The sequence below is a fragment of the Acipenser ruthenus genome, chromosome 35, assembly GCF_902713425.1.
Source record: "Acipenser ruthenus chromosome 35, fAciRut3.2 maternal haplotype, whole genome shotgun sequence".
NCBI classification, from domain to species: Eukaryota; Metazoa; Chordata; class Actinopteri; order Acipenseriformes; family Acipenseridae; genus Acipenser; species Acipenser ruthenus.
In genome coordinates, this window is record NC_081223.1 from 640001 (window position 1) to 654083 (window position 14083).

Sequence of the window (14083 nt, forward strand, 5' to 3'; positions counted from 1 at the left end):
CTGAACACGTTTACAAATCTACAGGTGTTTAAGATCTAAACACGTAAAATGCTTTCTTATTTTTACAATACAAAAAGACACAAATTAAACAACTTACTTTTATTTATTGCATATTTCAAAGTTAAGCCAAAAACTTTTTTAAACAAAAAATCTATTGCAATAGTAACAAGTATTTGAATTGTAAGAAATATTTACAATTTGAAGAATAAAATCTGTTATACCTATATACATATATAGATTGTATTTAAAACACCTAAAACATCAAATAGAATACTGTATATGTCCACTCCCTCAAATAAATTATTTAAATAGACAATAAAAACATACTACCTTACTACATGAAATTCAGATTTAACAAATAATGATTTAATTTGTTTACAGATATTTACAATTATGTAAGAATGTTATTGTTGTAATTCATTAATTTAATCGTTGAACCCTTTTGCAAAAAATCTGTATTCATGGGATTTGCATCCAGTAAATGGGTCTCCCAATATATATTGCTACAGGAATCCAAGCACCTGCGAATAAACTTTGGGGTACTGCAGGTGGAAGGCATAGTACATTCCCAGGAGAACAAGCACAGCATCTAATACAATTTTTGCTTGGCAAAATATCGCAACAGTATCTCCTACTATTACAGCTTCCTGGAGGGTGTTCTTTGCAACACAAAGAACAAGATGCGGTGGTTCTTCTGGTGTGGTTTTCAAGTACTTGTCAAGTTCACTTGTAGATATATCCTGAAAAATATAACATAATGAAATGATGACAAAATAATATAAATATATAAAATATAACATTTTTATTGTACTTTGCTAGATACATTTAATTTAATTTTAAATTTACTGTGTCAATAGTTAGCATTATACAAGTCAATATAATTATGCTTGAATGACAGTAAGAGGACATCTTGTTTGAAGTCGAGTCAATGGGTGCCCCCCCACTCCCAAACATTTTGATTAATGTTATTTAGTATAATTACCTCATATACAGTGATGACCGAAACTGACTTTTTCCCCTTTCCTTCATCAAATTTAGTTTTTTCTTCAATGAGCTGAATTACAGGTAGCATTCTGAGATCTCCCTGAAAAGAAAAATGGGGCGGGGGTAATGACCTTTGTATAAGTAATTGCTTTGTACAGTGGCGGGGTGTGAAGGGGGAGAGGGAGGAGGTTTGTTGTTCTTTTTGTTTGTTACCTTCGTGCGTTTCCAGCTGGCAAAGCCACAAGTCATTCACAAGAATACAATGTGTTTTGTGATCGTTTATTTCCTCACCTCTTTCTTGGATCCAATCAGTAACTCAGAGACCGTCCTAACCTGTTCAGCCCTTTTGCACAATGTTTCAAATCATGTACTTCCAAGGACCATTGCAAATTCACCCATTACCTAATAGAAAAACACATGCACAAGTATGAAGTTGAAAAAAAAAAAAAAAAAAAAAAAATACCTCCAACGCAGGAATGTTGAACTAGAATTTATAAACCCAGGACCTATGCTGTCAGATAACAGTTTTAGAAAATGGTTGACATTACATTAAAAATGAATAAAAAATAAAGTAAAATAAATGTCACAAAATGAGTTTCTGTATATCATCATCATAATAACTGTACTTGGATTGGATTAAAGCAAATCGCAACCTTTAATCCAACATTCACAACCACAATTTGAATTTTATTTTAGTGATCAGTAATATTGACTGTTTGATGAGACTGTAGAAGGAAAATAATAATGCAGTTAACTGTAAGCAGGTGAATTGTAGTATGCCCTCTATAACTTTACAATAACATGAGTAAATAAACAAATACTTACAAATTTTCCCCATTCAAAACAAGGGTAAACTTCAACAATTGGTTTAATTCTTCCAGCTGGAAGAGTGGTCAGCCACAATCGACGATTGCCAAACGTTTCTTTAAGAAGAATGTCTATGTGATTGTCATCAGGCTTATTTTTGTCAAATTCTTTTCTTAATTCTTCGACATGGCGGTCGTATTCTTCATCGGGCCGTTCTTCACGCCTCTGTATGGTAGGTACCTGGGCTTTCTTTGCCATAATTGGTGCCGAACTGGAGTCAATGGGCAGGTTTTTCCTTTTTAAAGACCACCTCATGTGCCTCATCTTCTGACTGAGGCACTTAGAAAATAAGGACTACAAAAGAACAAGAAGTGAAAACAATAATTGTGAATAAATACATCAAGTTTCAGAAAGAAATGGCAAGCTTCAATTCCCAATGTATTGTTTTGCATACTTGAATTCCATCTTACCCACGGTTCATTCCCTTCATGCTTAATGCATGGGTATTTGCTATACAGCTTTTTTCCAATGGCCTGTCACTTAGGCTGGGATAATTAGCCAGGTAATAATTAGATGCTTCATCAACCATTTTATGCCATATCCCTCTTGAATTGCCAGCCAGAAGACTTCTATGCACCAGGTCAGAAAATGGAGGCAGAGGGGTTCTATCATCCACTGTTGAACATCCAGTAGAGTATAATAACAAATAATAATACAAAACAAAAAATAATTAAGTCTGAGGCTGACATTCATTGATAAAGAGTGCAATCTTAATAATGTGCAACAAAATTAAACTGATGAGCAACAAGAAAAAAATAAACATAAACAGGTACTTACTCCGATTTGCAAAAGATTCCATGTATGCTGCGGAGTCAAGGGATATGATTTCATTTATTTTTTCGGAATCAGACTTCTGCTCAATTGATGTTATGTTCACTTGTTCTTCTATGGGTATCTGTGGGATCCAGCTCTCTCCTTCCATTAGTATTATTAAAGATTCTGATTGCATCTCCAATAAGATTTCGTCATCATCAATCTCAGTTCCGTCAGTTTCCAGGACCAGTATATGCCCCTTTTTTGGAAGGCCAAGTTTTTGTGAACCTGAAAAGGTTATCAATAATTGATCATTTAGATTTATACATAACAAAATAAGAAATGGCAAGAACAACAGACAGCCATTCAACCTATTTGACTTTTTCATTCGATTTTGAATCTTTTCAGCTGTTGTTAGATCCGTGCTCCATTTTGTGCCACCAGCCAATTCAACTACAGAATAATGAATCATCCCAACACTGCCTTAAAATTTCTATAACAGACTGTAAAATATAAGTGGAATGTAGTTAATTACACCACCCGTCCACCCATTGCAACCATACAGAAAGATTATAAAAGATTATTTGGAATTATAGAAAGTTATATCATTAACATTTTATCTACTCACCTTTTTCAAGAACTTCTTTGAAGGATGTTCCGCTGACCATTTTTTTTTTTTTGTTTAGGCTGCCGATCCCACACTTTGAAGACACCCACGGTGGGCTTTGAGGTATAAAAAGAGTGAGGAACTAAGAGACTGGGAGCATGGAACTAGGAGATACAGGAATAGGAAAGAGGGAGAAGCCGAGGGAAGTAAACGAAAATAAAGAGGACGAGATTAGACAGTGAGCGGCTGGGGTTTTTTTGTGCACGGACAGTGTCAGTTTCGTTTTGTTATTTTTTTTCGTGGACTCACTCTGGGAGGACTGCGGAACTTGGTGATTGAAGACATTTGAAAAGAGGTACTGACAAGAACCTTTGCGTTCGTGGTTTATGTCAGGATATCAGGATCTCTCCTGAGGCCTTCAGCTGAAGCGCAGCACCCTATGGAGAGGGCTGCCCAAACAGGCATCTGGACAGGAGCCCTAGGAGGAGATCTGGACCAGAGAGTGGATGACGTATGGTTAAGTGAACAAATACACATTAAAATGCATCTAACGCTCAAAAATAAAACAATAATTCAAATAAACAAACTGTGCAAAAAAAGGAAAACCAATCCAATTAAAATTCAAAAATCATAAGTGATAATACTGAATAAAATAATAATCAACACATTCGTCACCCGTGACATTACCACCACTGCGATCTTGAAAATGTTTGTATGCCACAGAATTTAAGATCTGAAACGGAATTTTTGGCATCTACAAAATGTCTAGCTAGTGGTGGATGAATATGTTTTCTCCTAATTGAACTTTTATGCTCGCTCATTAATGCGCAATTGTAACTGTCTAGTAGTTTTGCCATCATATTGCAAATGGCTAGGACAAGAAATCACATAAATGACATGAGTTGAAGCACAATCACTTGTAAGATACTGTACTCTTTTTTTTCGTTGTATGGCTTGTGCATTTTCTTAGTTTTAAATGTATTATCACAGGCGGTACACTTACGATTTGGAAAAAAATCCAGTAGATCTGTCCAGTACACCTAGATCTCTCGAACATCTAAACGAGTCAGCCCTTAATAAAGACCGTCCGTGTTCATTTCGGCGTTTATGACATTGTCTATACACAACAGCTCTTATGTAATCCTATTGGTATCGAATCGATCGCAATTAATGTGTTCCATGTTTCCAGTCAGTTTGATAGTTTTAATACTGTATTACATTCTGAATATGAATAGAGCTGAATTATTAATTGTAGATAATACTTAGAATACCAGATACATATTTAGCATTAAAAAGCAATACATGTGATTTATTTAATAGTTGTTCATTATTTTGTGTATCAGCCGCCACACAAAGCTGAGCGCAGTGCGGTATACTGTAATGATGCTCCAGTCTGTCTGCCCGGACTGCACCTGAACCATCTTAAAAACACGAAGCCCCTAATAAGCTAATTTGTAAAAGTTAGTAAAGAGTTGCGCTAATATAACGAAGCTAAATTTGAACTCCTAGCTGGAGCAACGAGAGAGGGCGAGAGGGCGGTGCAGAGAAGGAGGGGGAGACGCTGCTAGGCAACCGGCTCGTGAACATTCCACTCAGCTGAGCAGAGACCGTTAGGATTTAAAAATGCGAACGTTCCGAGCGGCGTTAGGCGCTTCGTTAAATTAACACACCGTTGCTGGCATTTGAATATAACCATATTTTAAATACTCAAATAGGACTGTATTAAAAAAATATATTATGTTTTTCAAAGTAATATGTTATGTGGAATATTAAAACAATCAAATTAAATAACACATGTTTGGACACAAAATATTTTTCTTCCTCATAACGTATTAGAAAATGTAAACAGCAGTTGGAGAATGCCGAAGTCGATCATCCTAGCATGTTAAACGAGGGCATTTCTCCTGTAAGCTGCGTCTAGTAATAGATCGTTTATACTGTTCTCAATGGTTCGCATCCCAGCCTGAGACCACAATCTAGTGGCCGACGGAGATGTTTTTGAAAGTAATATGTTATTTAAAATATTAAAACAATCAAGTTAAATAACATGTTTGGACACAAAATATCTTTCAGTGACGTTAACAAGTAGTCTGTTTACAACAAAAATGCAATCTGTGTTAGGAACACTATTCTAGTCGGATTTAAAATGGAAATTAAAATGGTATTGATAGCTGACAAGAGTTTGGTATCAGCTGTTGATTTAAATCAGCTTAAATTATGTAGAGCTTGTGGTGTTATGCTGCCATCTAGGAGGTTGTGATTGGAATTGAAACTATTAACTTCAGTGAGGTAGGGTAGCATGTATTTGGTTAATGCGATTAAAATCCTTGTTTATGTATAAAACATTTGCTTTAGAACAGTTCGTGATGAAATAAGTAAGTTAACGTAGGTCTAGAAGAGGAGCCTGCAGTATTTCGATGTCACAATTCGGCGAGTTGAAGCTCTCATGTTGCAAAAGCGCAGCAGCAGGAGCAAGAAGATTGCAGTCGTGAGGCACAGACTCACATTGCCTGTTAAAGCTGCCTGGTCGCCATGGCAACTTACCACTCCCAGTAGTCACTCGATGAGGCATTGCCGTGGTAACCATGGTCTGTGAGGCGCCGGTGTGAAAGAGTTGCAGTCCAGCGGTGACGTTGGAACAGTCTTTCTGATGAAAACGCAGAGCAAGCTGAGAATGACGCTGCGCTTTGAACGTCGCTGTAGCTGGGCTGGAGACTGGATGGAGCAGAAAAGACTAACGTTGGTGCTCCTGCAGAAAAATACAAAAGCTGAATGATGAAAAGAATCACCTGAGCTGGTAGGAAAATAGCTGATACTGTCTTACCAGCGCTGAGCAGAGAAATGGCCTGCAGTGAAAGGAGCGAACAAGAAAAAAACAAACACAGACGAAGGGCGGAAGCAGTGCTGGGTGTATAAATAGAAAAGAAGGAGAGATTGACATGCAAGCTACCTAACGGGATTGCCCATACCGCTCTGGTCACGCCCTTTTTACCTGACCAAACAGAGTAGCGCAAGCTAATGACAGAGAGACTGGAACTTGATTATTATTTGTTTATTTAGCAGACGCCTTTATCCAAGGCGACTTACAGGTGTGTGAACAATACATCAGCTGCAGAGTCACTTACAATTACGTCTCACCCGAAAGACAGAGCACAAGGAGGTTAAGTGACTTGCTCAGGATCACACAATGAGTCAGTGGCTGAGGTGGGATTTGAACCAGGAACCTTTTGGTTACAAGCCTGTTTCTTTAACCACTGGACCACACAGCCTCCTTGATTGAAACTGAACTGTTACAAAAAATTGTCACACTTTTATCTCCATAATGCGTTGGGACTAAATACGCAGATACATTAAAACTATTTGGAGAATGTGGGCATCGATCCCGCTACTTCTCGCATGCTAAGCGAGCGCTCGACCATTTGAGCTAATTCCCCTTGAGTTGTGCCAGCGATTCTCATAGGCTACATCGCAGCTTGATACGAGCAATTGGACTGAAAGCTGCAGGAAGGTTCTCTGTCTCCAGTGTAGGAACTGTTAGATCCCGAAACCCTTCGGTGTCAGCAAATCCATATATCTTCCTCCAATTCAATAGACAGATCAGAGCCAGCCTCCAACCTCTCAATCATAGCACCGTACTCATGGAGAAGTTCACTGTACCTGTGTATTTGCATGATCCAGTATAAGAAGGTACAATTTTTCTGGAGTTCTTGGTTGCTCAGTTCAGTTCTTGGTTGCTTCATTCTTGGTAGCTCTGCAAAATCTGATTGGCTCTTTTCTGGTTAATTCTTGGTAGTGACTCGGGCTATGATTGGTCAAAACTACCAAGATATTACCAAGATTGAACATTGACTTTTGTCTGGGTGGGAAGGAGAAGGTATTCGCCCATTAGTCTCTGTTATGCTACCAAGATATGCAAAAATAAAGCATGACATTAAAAACATGCTTCCTTAAAAATCAAATTTTCAAGAATTTGACTAAAATACTTATGCTATTAGGTAATATACTCTTCCATGAATGTTGTTGTTATTATTTATTTATTTATTTATTTATTAGCAGACGCCCTTATCCATGGCGACTTACACTGGTAAACAAAAGTAGATTTCTAGAATCACAGTACAAGTATTAATACAATTAAGAGCAAGATAAATACAATGACTTCGGTTCTAGCAAGTACAAGTATGACAAAATACGATTCAATAACAGAGAAGATAACAGTGATAGTTACATTAGGATATAATTAAATTCAAAATTCTAAAGATTAAATTACACTTGTGACAGATTACAGTCTGGCGCCTTAGAACACTCGGCCATCCTGACAATCCCATCTGGGCTGAAATGGTGTTATTAAAACGAACATTATTATCTTTTTTTTTTTTCTTGGCGTTTGCTATGTCCGCTCATGCTAGGCACTACGTGCTCGAGTGCTGTAGCAGCAGCCATGAAGCAAGTTAGTTTTTCAGTTGAAATAAATATCTGTTTTGTTTTTGTGTATGGGTGTTTTGAAAAGATCCGTTACATAGCTACGTATTCTGAAATAAAGATGTATTCATTATTATGAATGTTGGCAGACAGGATATTGTATTTATATTTCCCACGTGTGCTTGCTTTGTACAAATCTGATAGTTTCAACAAAGGCATTTGACTTCGGTTCATTAGCTTATACTGCTCCCTCGATCACGTTCTGCAGCATCTAGCCTTGCTAATCCCTCCCGTTTGCCTTTGTGGTTTAACAGGTTGGTCTCTGTGGCGCAATCGGTTAGCGCGTTCGGCTGTTAACCGAAAGGTTGGTGGTTCAAGCCCACCCAGGGACGATGCTTTTTGCATTTCTTAATCACATTAGTAAATGGCACTCCGATAAATTGTTATTTCTTCCAATTACACTGAAGAAAAAAATTTGCTCTGTTTTTTAGTTCAAAATAATACAAAACAAAAATAGTCTTACTATTTGCCGAAACCCGGAATCGAACCAGGGACCTTTAAATCTTCACCCTAACACTCTCCCAACTGAGCTATTTCGGCTTGACAAGACTACTGTTTTGAGACAGCATTCTTTTTGGCAATCGCCTTTTTTTGTCAATCCAGTAAACCTGTGATGAGAAACGTTCAACAGCTCGGAAACACCATAACAGAATCCTGACAAGCTGCATTTGTTACAGTAGAAAACTGCATTATTTATTTCAGCACAGACTAGGGTTGTCTATTGTATCAAGGCCCGATTGGGTTTATTACGCACATACCAACAGTTGCTCCATGAAAGGTGTAATGACAACTGTAAAAAAAGAAACGGATTGAAGCCAACCCAAAAAAGTATGATTATTTATTTCAATATCGTTATAGCTATAAACGATGCACGCATTTTACAATAGCAATTGCTATGACAATGACCAAAAAGTAATTTTGTTGCAATACTGTATACAATGTGAACAGAATCAGACATTGATCCGTTGCCTCGAAGAAACAACTTCAATTTGTATTTAAAAAAGACGCCCAACGTGGGGCTTGAACCCACGACCCTGAGATTAAGAGTCTCATGCTCTACCGACTGAGCTAGCCGGGCTAAATTTGTCGTCTTATTTGAGAAAATACTGAACGACAGAACAAAAGATTCCAAATATAATCCACTGCACGTCACCAGAAACAGCTTTGATGACACAAAGTCGTATGACACGAACCCTAAGAATTTTATACCAGATTCATTGTCGCTTAGAAACAACTGCAGCCTCCCTGCCTCAATACAAATAATACCAATACAAAAATCGAATTACATGTATTTAAAAATGAATGGTCTCATCCATCTGGAAAGATTGGTTCTGCATTTATACAGTATCAACCTTAATCTGAGTTGAGAGGCACCCAACCTGTGGAGGATTTTAAATGTGAGGGGATGTGAATAGAGTCAAATACATTTGCATCATTTTGTAAATATATATATATATATATATCAATTAACTGTAGCTTTATTATCATAATGAAAACACATTACACGTGGCCACAGCACACGACCTTAGCCCGCTGCGCCACTCTGCAGTTGTTGAAATGTCTTCGTTTTTTAAGCTTACATCCAAGCCTGACCAGCTTCGATTTCCTGTGAAAATTTCTAGTTTTCTGTTTGTTAGGGTAGATACCAAAGAATGGAATTGCACACAAGAGTGGCATGTAGCTTCCTTGTCTAAATCTGTGATAAATTGTAGTTCCTCGTTTAATTAAAAATAAATAAAGGAATTATTTATTTGGTAGAAATAAATAAATGATTTAAATAAATGCATAGAGGAATAAATACATTTAGAAATAAATATTTTTAAATAAATAAATGTAGAAATGAATACATGTTTATATTATAAATGTATAAATAAATTAATAAATAGCAAGCTAGTAAACTACATGTCATATTAATTGATTTGGCTGATGCGTTTATCCACAGCAATTGTCATTTATATACCTATATAAAAAGTACAAGTTTAATGAAAAAAAAATAATAAATGCAAGTTGCCTAAAATTAATAGCGCATCAAAGAAAGTCACTGAGGTTGAAACATTTAATGGTAGCTACTGGGTCAACATTTACATTGTAACGTTTAAAACATTTTTTTAAAAATGTACAAGCAAGTGGATTATATTTGGAATCTTTTGTTTTTATTTTCTCAGACGACAAATTCATAGCTCAGTTGTTTAGTGAAAGAAACTGCCACCAGTCAGCCCGGCTAGCTCAGTCGGTAGAGCATGAGACTCTTAATCTCAGGGTCGTGGGTTCAAGCCCCACGTTGGGCGTCCTTTTTAAATACAAATTGTAGATGTTTCTTCGAGGCAACGGAGCAATGTCTGATTCTGTTCACATTGTATACAGTATTGCAACAAAATTACTTATTGGTCATTGTCAAATAGCAGTTGCTATTGTAAAATGCGTGCATCGTTTATAGCTATAATGATATTGAAATAAATAATCTTACATTTTTTGGGTTAGCTTCAATCCGTTTCTTTTTTTACACTTGTCATTACATCATTCATGGAGCAACAGTTGGTATGTGCGTATCTACTTTTTGAAGAAATTGAAAACATACCTCGTCGAAATATTTGCTAATTTTTTTTTTTTAATTTACAAATGGCAGACTACATTGTCAATAAAAAATAATTTTGCAAATCAGCTTCCCATATGGTCTAGCAGTTAACGATTCCTGGGTTTCACCCAGGCGGCCCGGGTTCAACACCCGGTATGGGAACGTCTTTGTTTTTGTCATTTTGTTACAGAACTGTGGTCATGTGTAATGTGTTTTCATTATGATAATAAAGCTACAGTTACTTGAAATATATATATATATATATATACAGAATGATGCAAATGTGTTTGACTCTATTCACATCCCCTCACATTTAAAATCCTCCACAGGTTGGGTGCCTCTCAACTCAGATTAAGGTTGATACTGTATAAATGCAGAACCAATCGTTCCAGATGGATGAGACCATTCATTTTTAAATACATGGAATTCGATTTTTGTATTGGTATTATTTGTATTGAGGCAGGGAGGCTGCAGTTGTTTCTAAGCGACAATGAATCTGGAATAAAATTCTTAGGGTTCGTATCATACGACTTTGTGTCATCAAAGCTGTTTCTGGTGACGTCCAGTGGATTATCTTTGGTTCTGTCGTTCAGTATTTTCTCAAATAAGACGCCAAATCAATTAATATGATGTAGTTTTCTAGCTTGCTATTTATTAATTTATTTATACATTTATAATATAAACATGTATTCATTTCTACATTTATTTATTTAAAAATATTTATTTCTAAATGTATTAATTCCTCTATGCATTTTTTAATCATTTATTTCTACCAAATAAATGATTCCTTTATTTATATTAAATTTATATTTAAGTAAATACAGCTTGTCAGGATGGCCGACTGGTCTAAGATGCCAGATGCAAGGACTTTGTCTTTCCAAAGAATTGTGTGTTTTGGTTTCCGAATGGAGGCGTCGGTTCAAATCCCACTGCTGACAGTTGACTTTTACTTATTTTTAAAATAAATAAATGTGTTCATTTTATTATAATAGATTGTTTGAAGGAAATCAACAGCTGATACCAAACTCTTGTCACCACTCAATACCATTTTAATTTCTGCCTCGTCAAACAAGCTCGAGCCACAGCACACAGCGCTGCTGCATCGGGACAGAGGTGGATTTTAAAGCGACTAAATCAACGAGCTAAGACTACTTTTTGAAGAAATTGAAAACATACTTCTAGTCGAAATATTTGCTATTTAGTTAATTTATTTATTTTTTGAATTTGCAAATGGCAGACTGCATTACCAATAAAAAAAACTATAGGACAATCTGTATTGCTCATATCAAGCTGCGATGTAGCCTATGAGAATCGCTAGCGTAATTCAAGGGGAATTAGCTCAAATGGTAGAGCGCTCGCTTAGCATGCAAGAAGTAGCGGGATCGATGCCCGCATTCTCCAAATAGTTTTAACGTATCTGCGTATTTAGTCCCAACGCATTATGGAGATACATACAGTGTGACAATTCTTTGTAACAGACACACCCGCCCTACATGTATATTTTAAAGCAGTGTCTCCTAATTTGTAATATTCCCGACTGAAAAACTACAGTGCGCCCTCCATCGTATGCCTTCCGAGAAGCACAAAGGGAGATTTTTTATATTTTTTAGCAATTGAAGAGTTTGTGTTAATTGAGAATAAATATAAATGGCTTGAAGTTTGCTTTAATTTGTAACGTGTTTGTAATGAAATATCAGTTTTCGTGGTTTTTTACCAATCATTGTACTATATACTAGCTACTTTTGCATGTCCATGATTTTGGTACTCAGCTTCCCATACGGTCTAGCGGTTAGGATTCCTGGTTTTCACCCACGCGGCCCGGGTTCGACTCCCAGTATGGGAACGTCTTTGTTATTGTCATTTTGTTACAGAACTGTGGGCATGGGTGTAATGTGTTTTCATTATGATAATAAAGCTACAGTTACTTGAAATTATATATATATATATATATATATATATATATATATATATATATATATATATACACAGAATGATGCAATGTATTTGACTCTATTCACATCACCTCGCATTTCACTGGTTGCCTACGAGGGCTTGAGAGGGGTGACGTAAAAGTGATAGAGAAAGAGCAAAGTTTAGACACATAACATACAACAATCTGACACTCGCTCCCGACAGGTCAGGCAGCATCCTCTCGCTCCCGGGCGTTTAGTGGAGCAAGAGACAGGAAGGGGACGAAGAGAACAAAAGGACAGATCCTTCGCAACTCAGTGCAGCATCCTCAGGCAGCTAAGCTGGCAGCTGGGCGGCGTGGAGAGCTTAGGAAAAGTGTCTCGGGTCCGTTTAGGAGAGACGAAAACAGAGAAACCACCCCCCCCCCCCCCCTCGGGGCCCGCTCGGTAGGTGGAGGCACGGCCTACTGCATGAGGGGGCTGAAATGGAAGAGAGGAGATGGGACAGCAAGGTTGAGGCCTGGAAGGCTTAGCGCATAAGCAGCAGAAGAATAGGATGTGGCCGGGGGTCCCCTCAGGCCGGCGGCAGTGGTTGAGACAAGAGGCCGACCCGGACAGCCGGGGAGTGAGACTCATAATTCATAAATCAAACAGTTTTCCAGTCTCGTAAAATGTATTAAAGCTTGTAGTATCTGAGAGGATGAGCGGACATATGACTAAATTGCTGAGGAAGTCAAGCTCTCCGTGTATATATATATATATTTTAGATCCAGGTATTGGAGGAAAGCTGGAGCGTTGGAAGCTCTAGAAGAGAGCAGTTCCAGATTTGAACAGTAAACTAAAGCCACTTTGTATGCTGCAATAGTGAGCAGATCTGAAGAGAGTGCCGAGATTTGTTGTAATGAGGGGATATTAACAGTAGAGGCAAGATCTGCTGAACGGGCAGAGATCTGAGGGAGTAAACGATGGAATGCTGTCAGTAGTGTGCAGTGGCTTGCTGTAGAGAGCAGAGAGCTGCTGAATGCAGTGGAAATTGGTATTTGAGAGTTAAGGCGTTTTTAGATGATGTTGGAGATGGGCTTGCCTTTGGTCAGAGATGAAGAATGCGTAGATCTGAGGCCGCTGCAGAACCTGAGAGGATGGGAATGCGTTGCTCGGAGGCTGCTGCAAAACCTATTGATTTGATCAGGAGCAGTCTAAGAGTGTATTGTCTATTGCGGTGTAAATGTTGATAATCGTAGGACATAGTTTGCATATGTGCCTGGAAGCTCAAATTGAATGAAATGGACTTTGAAAGTTGTATTAAGTGCCTTGATGAAGTTGGGGGCAAATGAGGAAGTGCAAATCCGGGAACAAGAAGGTTGCAGGAATGACCTGATGCAGGGAAGCTGGAAAATTAATGTGACGGTGGATTCTTAACATCTCAGAAAGCTGATAAGCATGGCTTCATGACCAGATCCTAAACGGGAGGGGTTTGGATTTCAAAAATTCAAGTTAATATATGAAGCAAAAGAGGTTGAGGCAGGAGGGGACTGAGAATCCCTCGGAATGACAACGAACTGCAGGAATTGATAGAAAGTTTAGAGTGTGCGAGATTCGCAGCAATAGCAAATCAGCTTAAATTATGTAGTTTGTGGTGTTATGCTGCCATCTAGAGGTTGCGATTGGAATTGAAACTATTGTCCAGTGAAGCAGGGTAGCATATATTTTGTTAATGCGATTAAAATCCTTGTCTATGTATAAAACATTTGCTCTAGAACAGTTAGTGATGATATAAGTAAGTTAACGTAGGTCTAGAAGAGGAGCCTGCAGTATTTAGATTTCACAATTCGGCGAGTTGAAGCTCTCATGTTGCAAAAGCGCAGCAGCAGGAGTCACAAGATTGCAGTAGTGAGGCACAGGCTCGCA

The 14083-nt window shown here is 37.7% G+C and overlaps 3 protein-coding genes and 3 non-coding genes across 12 annotated transcripts in view; 4 read left to right on the plus strand and 2 right to left on the minus strand.

Moving 5' to 3' along the window:
* LOC117965234 (zona pellucida sperm-binding protein 2-like) overlaps positions 1-14083 on the plus strand; it is a 127847-nt gene that overhangs the window by 104683 nt on the left and 9081 nt on the right. The gene's annotated exons all lie outside the window — the stretch shown is intronic.
* LOC117965193 (zinc finger protein 235-like) overlaps positions 1-14083 on the minus strand; it is a 125779-nt gene that overhangs the window by 86249 nt on the left and 25447 nt on the right. The window lies entirely within an intron of this gene.
* LOC131705253 (zinc finger protein ZFP2-like) overlaps positions 1-14083 on the plus strand; it is a 131119-nt gene that overhangs the window by 58525 nt on the left and 58511 nt on the right. The window lies entirely within an intron of this gene.
* trnan-guu (transfer RNA asparagine (anticodon GUU)) lies at positions 7949-8022 on the plus strand. Its single transcript has one exon. It is a non-coding gene; the product is annotated as a tRNA-Asn (tRNA).
* Positions 8696-8768, minus strand: trnak-cuu (transfer RNA lysine (anticodon CUU)). The gene has a single exon. It is a non-coding gene; the product is annotated as a tRNA-Lys (tRNA).
* trnak-cuu (transfer RNA lysine (anticodon CUU)) lies at positions 9906-9978 on the plus strand. The gene has a single exon. It is a non-coding gene; the product is annotated as a tRNA-Lys (tRNA).